The sequence below is a fragment of the Mobula birostris genome, chromosome 13 (assembly GCF_030028105.1).
Source record: "Mobula birostris isolate sMobBir1 chromosome 13, sMobBir1.hap1, whole genome shotgun sequence".
Lineage (NCBI taxonomy): Eukaryota > Metazoa > Chordata > Chondrichthyes > Myliobatiformes > Myliobatidae > Mobula > Mobula birostris.
The window spans coordinates 81,488,004-81,498,056 of record NC_092382.1 but is presented as its reverse complement, the minus strand read 5'-3'; the positions used below and the strand labels follow the sequence as shown (position 1 = coordinate 81,498,056).

The 10,053-nt window shown below is 45.2% G+C and overlaps 1 non-coding gene across 1 annotated transcript; it reads right to left on the bottom strand.

Annotated features, from left to right (window-relative positions):
- Window positions 1–3,332: 3,332 nt before the first annotated feature.
- Window positions 3,333–3,426, bottom strand: trnai-uau (transfer RNA isoleucine (anticodon UAU)). Its single transcript has 2 exons — window positions 3,389–3,426; window positions 3,333–3,368 (listed from the first exon to the last, which is right to left on the bottom strand). It is a non-coding gene; the product is annotated as a tRNA-Ile (tRNA).
- Window positions 3,427–10,053: the final 6,627 nt, after the last annotated feature.

The window sequence follows — 10,053 nt, the reverse complement described above, 5'->3', positions numbered from 1 at the left end:
ACAGAGTGGAGCTCCCTCTACACTGTCCCAACACACATCCCCTAATCAGACACACAGTGAAGCTCCCGCCACACCGTCCAATCACACGCTTTGGGGATTAGACACAGCGAAACTCCCTCCACACCGTCCCATCACATACAGACCGGCTCAGACACAGAGTGAAGCTGCTTTCACACCGTCCCATCACATACTCCCCGCATCAGAGACGGAGTGAAACTCCCTGCGCACCGTCCCGCCAAACACTACAGGAGATAGAAACAGATTGAAGCTCCCTCCCCACCATCCCATCTTCTGTCTTCACTAAGGAGGACATAAATAATCTTCCAGAAATAGTAGGGGACAGAGGGTCCAGTGAGATGGAGGAACTGAGCGAAATACATGTTTGTAGGGAAGTGGTGTTAGGTAAATTGAAGGGATTGAAGGCAGATAAATCCCCAGGGCCAGATGGTCTGCATCCTAGAGTGCTTAAGGAAGTAGCCCAAGAAATAGTGGATGCATTAGTGATAATTTTTCAAAACTCGTTAGATTCTGGACTAGTTCCTGAGGATTGGAGGGTGGCTAATGTAACCCCACTTTTTAAAAAAAGGAGGGAGAGAGAAACCAGGGAATTATAGACCAGTTAGCCTAACATTGGTGGTGTGGAAACTGCTAGAGACAGTTATCAAAGATGTGATAACAGCACATTTGGAAAGCGGTGAAATGATCGGACAAAGTCAGCATGGATTTGTGAAAGGAAAATCATGTCTGACGAATCTCAAAAAAATTCTTGAGGATGTAACTAGTAGAGTGGATAGGGGAGAACCAGTGGATGTGGTATATTTGGATTTTCAAAAGGCTTTTGACAAGGTCCCACACAGGAGATTAGTGTGCAAACTTAAAGCACACGGTATTGGGGGTATGGTATTGATGTGTATAGAGAATTGCTTGGCAGACAGGAAGCAACGAGTGGGAATAAACGGGACCTTTTCAGAATGGCAGGCAGTGACTAGTGGGGTACCGCAAGGCTCAGTGCTGGGACCCCAGTTGTTTACAATATATATTAATGACTTCGACGAAGGAATTAAATGCAGCATCTCCAAGTTTGCGGATGACACGAAGCTGGGCAGCAGTGTTAGCTGTGAGGAGGATGCTAAGAGGATGCAGGGTGACTTGGATAGGTTGGGTGAGTGGGAAAATTCATGGCAGATGCAATTTAATGTGGATAAATGTGAGGTTATCCACTTTGGTGGCAAAAATAGGAAAACAGATTATTATCTGAATGGTGGCCGATTAGGAAAAGGGGAGGTGCAACGAGACCTGGGTGTCATTATACACCAGTCATTGAAAGTGGGTATGCAGGTACAGCAGGCGGTGAAAAGGGTGAATGGTATGCTGACATTCATAGCAAGAGGATTCGAGTACAGGAGCAGGAAGGTACTGCTGCGGTTGTTCAAGGCCTTGGTGAGACCACACTTGGAGTATTGTGTGCAGTCTTGGTCCCCTAATCTGAGGAAAAACATTCTTGCCATAAAGGGAATACAAAGCAGGATCACCAGATTGATTCCTGGGATGGCAGGACTTTCAAGTGTAAGGGGGTTTCGATTTTTATGTTACTGCGAAGGCTAATTAAAATGGCGTTTTTGTTATGTTAATCTGGGGAATGCGGCTTTGTTGTGCTTTAACGCTGAGAATGTTTGCGCTAGCAGTTTATTGCGGTTTAGAGGGTGATAAGAGGGTGCTATTAACCAATTGGGATAGTTGTTATGGTTTTGGTGTATTTGAAGATACTGTTTGCGAGGGGTTTTGGGGCAGAAGGCGGGAGAGCGAGACAGAGGATGGACCAGGTGCTGTGAGTCCGCTAACGGGGTCGGACCCCGAGCGGGACGTTCGGCGAGGAGACGGAGACGGAGACGGACTCGTATGGAGCGTCTGGTTGACCACCGTTGTTGGTCCCAGGCGGCCGGTCGAGGTGGTCCGAGGGGGTCGCAGGGTGAAGAAGAAGGTCCTTGAGCTCCAACGGTTTTTGTGCACGAAGAGATTGAACTTTGATAAGTGTGGCGCCTTTTATTTTCCTTTTATATTTTATTCTCTTTTAATTATATAGTTCCAGTAATATCTATAAACTGTAAATCATCTAATTGTATCTGGTGTAGTGTCTGTTATTTGGGTGGGGTGGGGTACATCACACAGCATCCACACAAACGAATTACCCAGTTTGGCGGGGCCGAGGCTGTTTCCCTAGACGACAGCGAGCCGAGCGACCCTGAGGGTGGCCAGGGGGGCTACACATGTCATGAAAGACTGGATCGACTAGGCTTGTACTCTCTGGAATTTAGAAGATTGAGGGGGGATCTCATTGAAACGTATAGAACTCTAAAGGGATTGGACAGGCTAGATGCAGGAAGATTGTTTCCGAATTTGGGGTAGTCCAGAATGAGGGGTCACAGTTTGAGAATAAAGGGGAAGCCTTTTAGGACCGAGATGAGGAAAAACTTCTTCACACAGAGAGTGGTGAATCTGTAGAATTCTCTGCCACAGAAAACAGTTGAGGCCAGTTCATTGGCTATATTTAAGAGGGAATTAGATACGGTCCTTGTGGCTAAAGGGTTCGGGGGTATGGAGAGAAGGTAGGTGCAGGGTTCTGAGTTGGATGATCAGCCATGATCGTACTGAATGGCGGTGCAGGCTCGAAGGGCCAAATGGCCTACTCCTGCACCTATTTTCTATGTTTCTATGTTTCTACTCCCCGTATCAGACACAACATGAAGGTCCCTCGACGCAGTCCCATCAGACACTCCTCGTTTCAGAGTCAGACTGAAGCTCCATCGCATCGTCCTATCACAAATTTGCCGGATTAGACATATAGCTTCCCTCCCATGTTCACCACATTCCACAGAGGATGTATCGAGATCACCCTGAGCAGCTGCATCACTGATTGGTTCGGGAATTGTACCGTCTCGGATCGCAAGACCCTGCAGGCGATAGTGAGGTCAGCTGAGAATATCATCGGGGTATCTCTTCCTGCTATTACAGATATTTACACCACACGCTGTACCCGCAGAGCTAACAGTATTGTGAAGGACCCCACGTAGCCCTCATACAAAGTCTTCTCCCTCCTGCCATCCGGCAAAAGGTACTGAAGCATTCGGGCTCTCACAACCAGAATGTGCAACAGTTACTTCCCCCAAGCCATCAGACTCCTCAATACTCAGAGTCCAGATTGACATTCGAAGTTAAATACAAATAATAAGCAGGGCCTCTCACAAGCACAAAATCAAATGTAACATTTCAGCTGAATGCTCAGCTTGAGAAACCCCCACTCACCTGGACGTTTTAAGCATTAAAATCACAAGTGCTCTAGGTGAGGCTGGAACTCACTGCCTCGGCATTTCTCCGCCGTGTACTGCCATATAAGTACCGCGCGCTAACCGATTGCGCCACTAGAGCCCAGCGCTGCAAACACGTGGTTTTTCATATTGGAAAGAAAAAAATGGAAGAAATGTAAAGATATCATAGAGCATAAAGTTATACAGCACGAGAAAAGGCCGTTCGGCCCACAATGTTTTGCCATTTCAGCTAAAAAGCAAATGAAAGACACTCAAACACTAATCCCTCCGTCCTACCATGTCCATATCACTCGATCATCCCTAGATCTACGTGCACATCGAGTCATCAACTGTGCGCATCAAATACCACCCATAAATTTGCTGATGATGCAAACATCGTTGGTCTAATCTCAGATGGATACGAGAGGGCTTACAGGGGCGAGATATGCCAACTAGTTGAGTGGTGTCACAGCAACAACCCTGCACTGAACGTCGGTAAGACGAAAGAGCTTATTGTGGACTTCAGGAAGGAGAGAGATACCAATCCTCATAGAGGGATCAGAAGTGGAGAGAGGAAGCAGTTTCAAGTTCCTGGGTGTCAAGATCTCAGAGGACTTGACATCGTCCCAACATATCGAAGCAGTTAAAAAGAAGGCGAGACAGCGGCTATACTTCATTGCCGGGGGCGGGGGGGGGGGGGGGTGTTAGTTGTGTTACGTACCCCGTAACGGATTTAAAGAACCAGCAGAAATGGAGCACACCTCGAGTCAGGTATTGCTGTTAAAAACACTATTTTATTAGTATGTACTTTTACTATAGTAACTTAAGCAAGATAAACTAAAGTTAACAGTGTTATGTGTATGTATATATGTGTGTGTGAGTGTGTGTGTGTGTGTGTGTGTGTGTGTGTGTGTGTGTGTGTGTGTCTGTGTGTGTCTGTGTGTGCCTGCGTGTGTCTGTGTGTGTCTGTGTGTGTGTAGTATATAACTCCCAAACTATTGAGCTTGGGGGAAACAAGGCTTAGAGTCTTGAGATGATAAAGTACGAAAGTTCATTTCATCCACGGAATAGGTGATGAGACAGAGATGTTTGTAATCCAAAAGGCGAATGTTATGAGAAGACAATTACGTCGATATTCCACAGATTCCACGACAGCAATACAGATAACAATAGTAGTAGGTTTTATATCTGACGTTGTTCCACTCCGCACAGGAAGTACCACCGACAGTGATCTCAACAAATATCATTTCAACAAAAGTGGTACCACACCCGAATTCAGCTACGGGACATCTCAAAGTGGTGGCCACAGGACACTCTAACAGAATCAACGTATGGATTATCACCAGTAGTAGTTTATCACTAAGGGGACCCTCTTCAAGGGAACCAACCCCAAACACACAACGTGATAGCCACTCATCCATTTCCACTTCATACAAATAACTCCGACACTGATTGGCCACAGGGGTGCCTTTCTTCAGTGAACTACCACACACAAACAAGGGTAACACACAAGTGGTATTCACAAGGGTACTCCCCTCACCAGAGAACCCACTCTTGTGGATTAACTAAGTCATAACCACACCTTCGCATTCGAATGGAACTCAAACTCACCCTTACGGGCTACTTAGAGAGAGAGTCCAAACAGTGACCTCTTTGTCACTAGGTTTCTTCTGTTTCAAACCTTCCACTCCCCGCTTCTCTTCCTTTAAAGTCACCGAATGTGACCACAAAAAAAGAGACCGTCTTCTGTGCTAAAGCTATCAACCCAGGCAAGAGTTGTCACACTGATAACTTCCCACCGGTCACTCCTTTTCCACACTGAGAGAGCTGCTGATCGATCCTCCAAAACCCACCCTTCTGTGGGCACACAAGCTCACCCAGTGTCCAAAACCACGTGTGTTTGGCTAACAACCAGCGAACTTATCCAAACATTCTGAACACCAGCCGTCCATCAAACAATGCCGCCCTCGGTCACCATGACAACTCACCAGCTGCTCGTTGCTCTCGCTCTCTCTATAGGAGCTCACAAGCAGGCAGCGTCCTTGTATAAGCCTAAACACGCTTTAGGGTTCGTATAAACACCACAACATCGATTGTCCATCCAATACCTCCACCCCCTCTCTCTCTTTCTCTCCCTCTCCCTTTCCCTCTCTCTCCTTCCCTCCCTCTCTCTCTCTCTCTCTCTCTCTCTCTCTCTCCTCTCTCTCTCTCTCTCTGGAGCAGCTCGCTGTCCAGAAGTTAGATTATGAAGACAGGCAGTCCTCTTTTATTGTCATTTAGTAGTGCATGCATTAAGAAATGATACCATATTTCCTCCGGTGTGATATCACAAAACACAGGACAGACCAAGACTGAAAAATCTAACAAAACCACATAAATATAACATATAGTTACAAAAGTGCAACAATACCATAACTTGATGAAGAAGTCCATGAGCACAGTAAAAAGTTCAAAGTCTTTCAAATGTCCCACATCTCACGCAGACGGCAGAGGGAAGAAAAACTCTCCCTGCTGTGCCCGACCACAGTCCGACTCTGAGTCATCCGAAAACTTCAAGCCTCCGATCAGCTCTCCGACACCGAGTACTGAGCGTCATCTCTATCCGAACGATTCGACCTCAATCTCGGTCGCCAACAGTAGGCAATGCCGGGGATTTGATGCCTTCCCTCCGGAAAATTCCCTATCGCGCAGAAACAACAGCAGAGAACTGGCGTTGCAGAAATTTCTCCAGATGTTCCTATGTATTTTCACGTCTGTCTCCATCAAATCAGAATTGTCACGGCCCCTATTTAACGGATACAATATCATTTTTCACTGGAGGGCTGCGCACGCGCGGCGCGCTGCGCTAGCTCCTCCCTCCTCATTACTCATTACTCATTACTCCCGACGTTTTAAAGTGAGAGCCCACAGAAAATGTGCACCCTAGGGGTACATAATAGTTGCTACTGTACCGGATGTGGGGATGGAAAGATGGGGAGATATGGGAATGAGGAGCCTTATGATGATGCGAATGTGAGCACAGAGCTATGGATGTTGGAGAAAAAGTCAGCACTGAGTAGTGAGTAGGCGAACTTTAAGTACAGACTTTCCATGAATGAAGGTGGTAGGCAATAATTGGAATCTGAATCTTAAAGGAACAGCGGCATCTAGCCATTCTCCGGCGAAATATAGTGCCGAGACTTCGATAGCAGCCTTTGTTATGTTGGGAAGATGACGCTGGAGCTCTTCCTTTGTTGGGAACTGCAAGGTATTTGATGTTAATCTTCATCCTCTCTTGCATCTTTCTTTGTACGTTGTTACTTGCATGTCCAGACGCCACATTCGGGCAAAGAGCTCTTCATTTTCTCAGCCAGATGATTTGAACCTTCACCTAGCTTTTGCACTCTAGGTCCGTCCAATAATACAGCATCAATGCCCTTAAATCTGGGCCACCGAGCGAGAGATTGCTAGCTACCGACCCGCTGGCTAATGGATCATGACATTCAGCGTGCCTTTGTACATCGGTCCAGTAAGACTGACAAAATAATCATTTCCCAAATTCCACAAGTGCTTCTCATTGATAATCTCCATGAGAATTCCGCTCGATCAAATTCGCAATATCTGACACAGCAGCAGATGAACGACATATAGTTAGAGGGACAAACAGACAAAAACATACAGTAGCGGACAGGCAGCCAGACAGATGAATAGATAGATAGATACAGTAGCATGCAGAAGTTTGGACACCCCTGGTCAAGATTACTGTTACTGTGAATATTTAAATGAGTAGAAGATGAACTGATCTCCAAAAGTCATAAAGTACAGATGAAACTTTCTGTTCAACATTTTAAGCAAGATTAGTGTATTTTTGTTTTGTACAATTTTAGAGTGAAAGAAGGGAGGTGCACCATGTAAAAGTTTCAGCAGTTCAAGAGATTTGAGCTGTCAGATAACTTTTACCAAGGTCTGAGACCTTAATTAGCTTGTCAGGGCTAGGACTTATTCACAGTCCTCGTTAGAAAAAGCCCATGTGACGCAAATTTCAAAGCTTTATAAATACCCTGACTCCGCAAACCTTGTCCCAACAATCAGCAGCAATGGGCTCCTCTAAGCAGCTGCCTATCACTCTGAAAATTAAAATAAATGATGCCCCCAAAGCAAGAGAACGCTGTAAGAGGATAGCAAAGCATATTCAGGTAGCCGTTTCCTCAGTTCGTAAAGTAATTAAGAAATGTCAGTTAACAGGAACGGTGGAAGTCATGTTGAAGTCTGGAAGACCAAGAAAAATTTCCGAGAGAACTGCTAGAAAGGCAAACCAAAACCCCCGTTTGACTGCAAAAGACCTTCAGGAAGATTTAGGAGACTCTGGAGTAGTGGTGCACTGTTCTGCTATGCAGCGACACCTGCTCAAATATGTCCGTCATGAAAGAGTCATCCCAAAAAAACACCTTTCCTGCGTCCTCACCACAAAATTCAACGTCAGCAGTTTCCAAAGGAACATCTAAACAAGCCTGATGCATTTTGGAAACAAGTCCTGTGGACTGATGAATTTAAAATAGAACGTTTTGGCCATAATGAGGGGGAGAAAAAGTGCAGAATTTCATGAAGAGAACACCTCTCCAACTGTTAAGCTCGAGGGTGGATCGATCATGCTTTGGGCTTGCGTTGCAGCCAGCGGCACGGAGAAGATTTCACTGGTAAAGGGAAGAATAAATTCAATTAAATAACAGCAAATTCTGGAAGCAAACATCACACCGTCTGTAAAAAAAAAAAAAATAGCTGAAGATGGAAAGAGGATGGCTTCTACAACAGGATAATCATCCTAAACACACCTCAGAATCCACAAAGGACTACCTCAAGAGGAGCAAGCTGAAGGTTTTACCATGGCCATCACAGTCCCCTGACCGAAACATCATCGAAAATCTGTGGATAGACCTCGAAAGAGCAGTGTATGCAAGACGACCTAGGCATATCACAGAACTAGAAGCCTTTTGCAAGGAAGGATGGGCGAAAATCCCCCAAACAAGAATTGAAAGACTCTTAGCTGGCTGTAGAAAGCGTTTACAAGCTGTGATACTACCGAAGGGGGTGTTACTAGGTGCTGACCATGCAGGGTGCCAAACTTTTGTTTCGGGCAATTTTCCTTTTTTGTTACTTTGAAACTGTAAAAGATGAAATGAAAAAGTAATCTTGCTTGAAATATTAAAGAAATGTGTTATCTTTAACCCTTACATACTGTTCAGATTTTATTCCTTCCCAGTATGGTCAGGGTCAATTTTGACCCTGGCCCAAGAATCCCCCTATAACAAGTGTCTATACTAAATTTTGAGCCACCGATCTATTTACAATGTCAAAATAGCCTATCTGACATGAATAAAAGTGTGATTAAACCTTAATTAATGTATCAGAGATGAGGGACATTGTATTTTTTGTAGTTTTTACAGCAATCGTCGTTGGATAAAAAACATACACTATAACACAATATAATGTTCTATTTTACAACGGACATGAAAGCATATCAGCCATAAGGAACTAAATATATTTTTATTGAAACTGAAAATGGCATGAACATCCTGGAATTGTGGGGTTTATTATATAACCTTAATTATTTTACCGTTTGTAACCATTACAACCAGCAAGCATTGTGTTCACTGCCATATCATAAAAAGGTCCTACAAACTACTATTTAATTGTAACTATTAACTATTAATTCAACATTAAATAACATTTAACCAACAAACTAAACAACAATGTAGTTGCTATTTGCAAACTAGTCTTTGCATTGAAAGCAGTAGCGGGAAACCTTGCGCGTGTGGCCCTTGCATATGAGTCTACCACATTTGCTGCAAGTAGTTGATGTTTTGAAGTCCTTTTTTTTTGCAGGGCAGAAGTTGAAACTCCTTCTCTTTTGTCCCTCTTTTTCTTGGCCTCTTGTAGGCCTTGTTGAGCAGGGCCAAGTTCAGGTTGCTGCACTGTCCTTACCACTTCTGCTGAGAATGCTGTGCGGGTAGGTGTACTCGCCTTTGCATAGAAGGAGTCACAAGGGCCTTTCCAAGCTCCTCCAAAAAGAACCTCCTCCAGTTCCTCTTGCTTGCCCTCCAGGTAGGGCTCAGGTCACTCCAGATGACAAAAGCATTGTATGTGGAAATATCAATGATGTTATGAAATATCGCGAGAAACCAGCAGGCTGTTCTCCTCCTGCAGCTGTATGTGTTTGTGACTTTGTCAAGGTTATCAACCCCGCCTTTGTTGGCATTGTAGTCCAGGATGATGGCTGGTTTTCTCTCCCCCTGATCGCTTCCCTCTGCAGCCTTATGTAAAGTGCTCATGAGGATCACATTCTTGTTCTTCATTGCCATTTCCGACACAACTGTGGTGTCATGGGTGGACGCAAACTTAGAAGACAAGACGTCTCTCCCCCTAATTTCAGTCAGAGCAGGTGGTAGCTGCGGCTTGTTCCCCCTCACAGTACCCACCATTGTGATTTTCTTCTTCAGGAGCACCTGACCAAGCTCATGAGACTTGAGGAAGTTGTCGCAGGTCACGTTGTGTCCTTCCAGCCCTTCTGTCATGTTCAACACGGCGTGCTTGCCTTGCTTTCTCTCCGGGCCTCCCACAGCTGGCTTCCCAGGAGAGCAGGAAAGTAGATTAAATGTCAAATGCATGTGCTGCAGCCAGCCTTGTGGGTCCTGGAGTCATTTGGATGACAGTTTCCACTGCCATCCTGGCTGCAGCCTCATATGGAAGTGAGGACCAACAGATCTTGTTG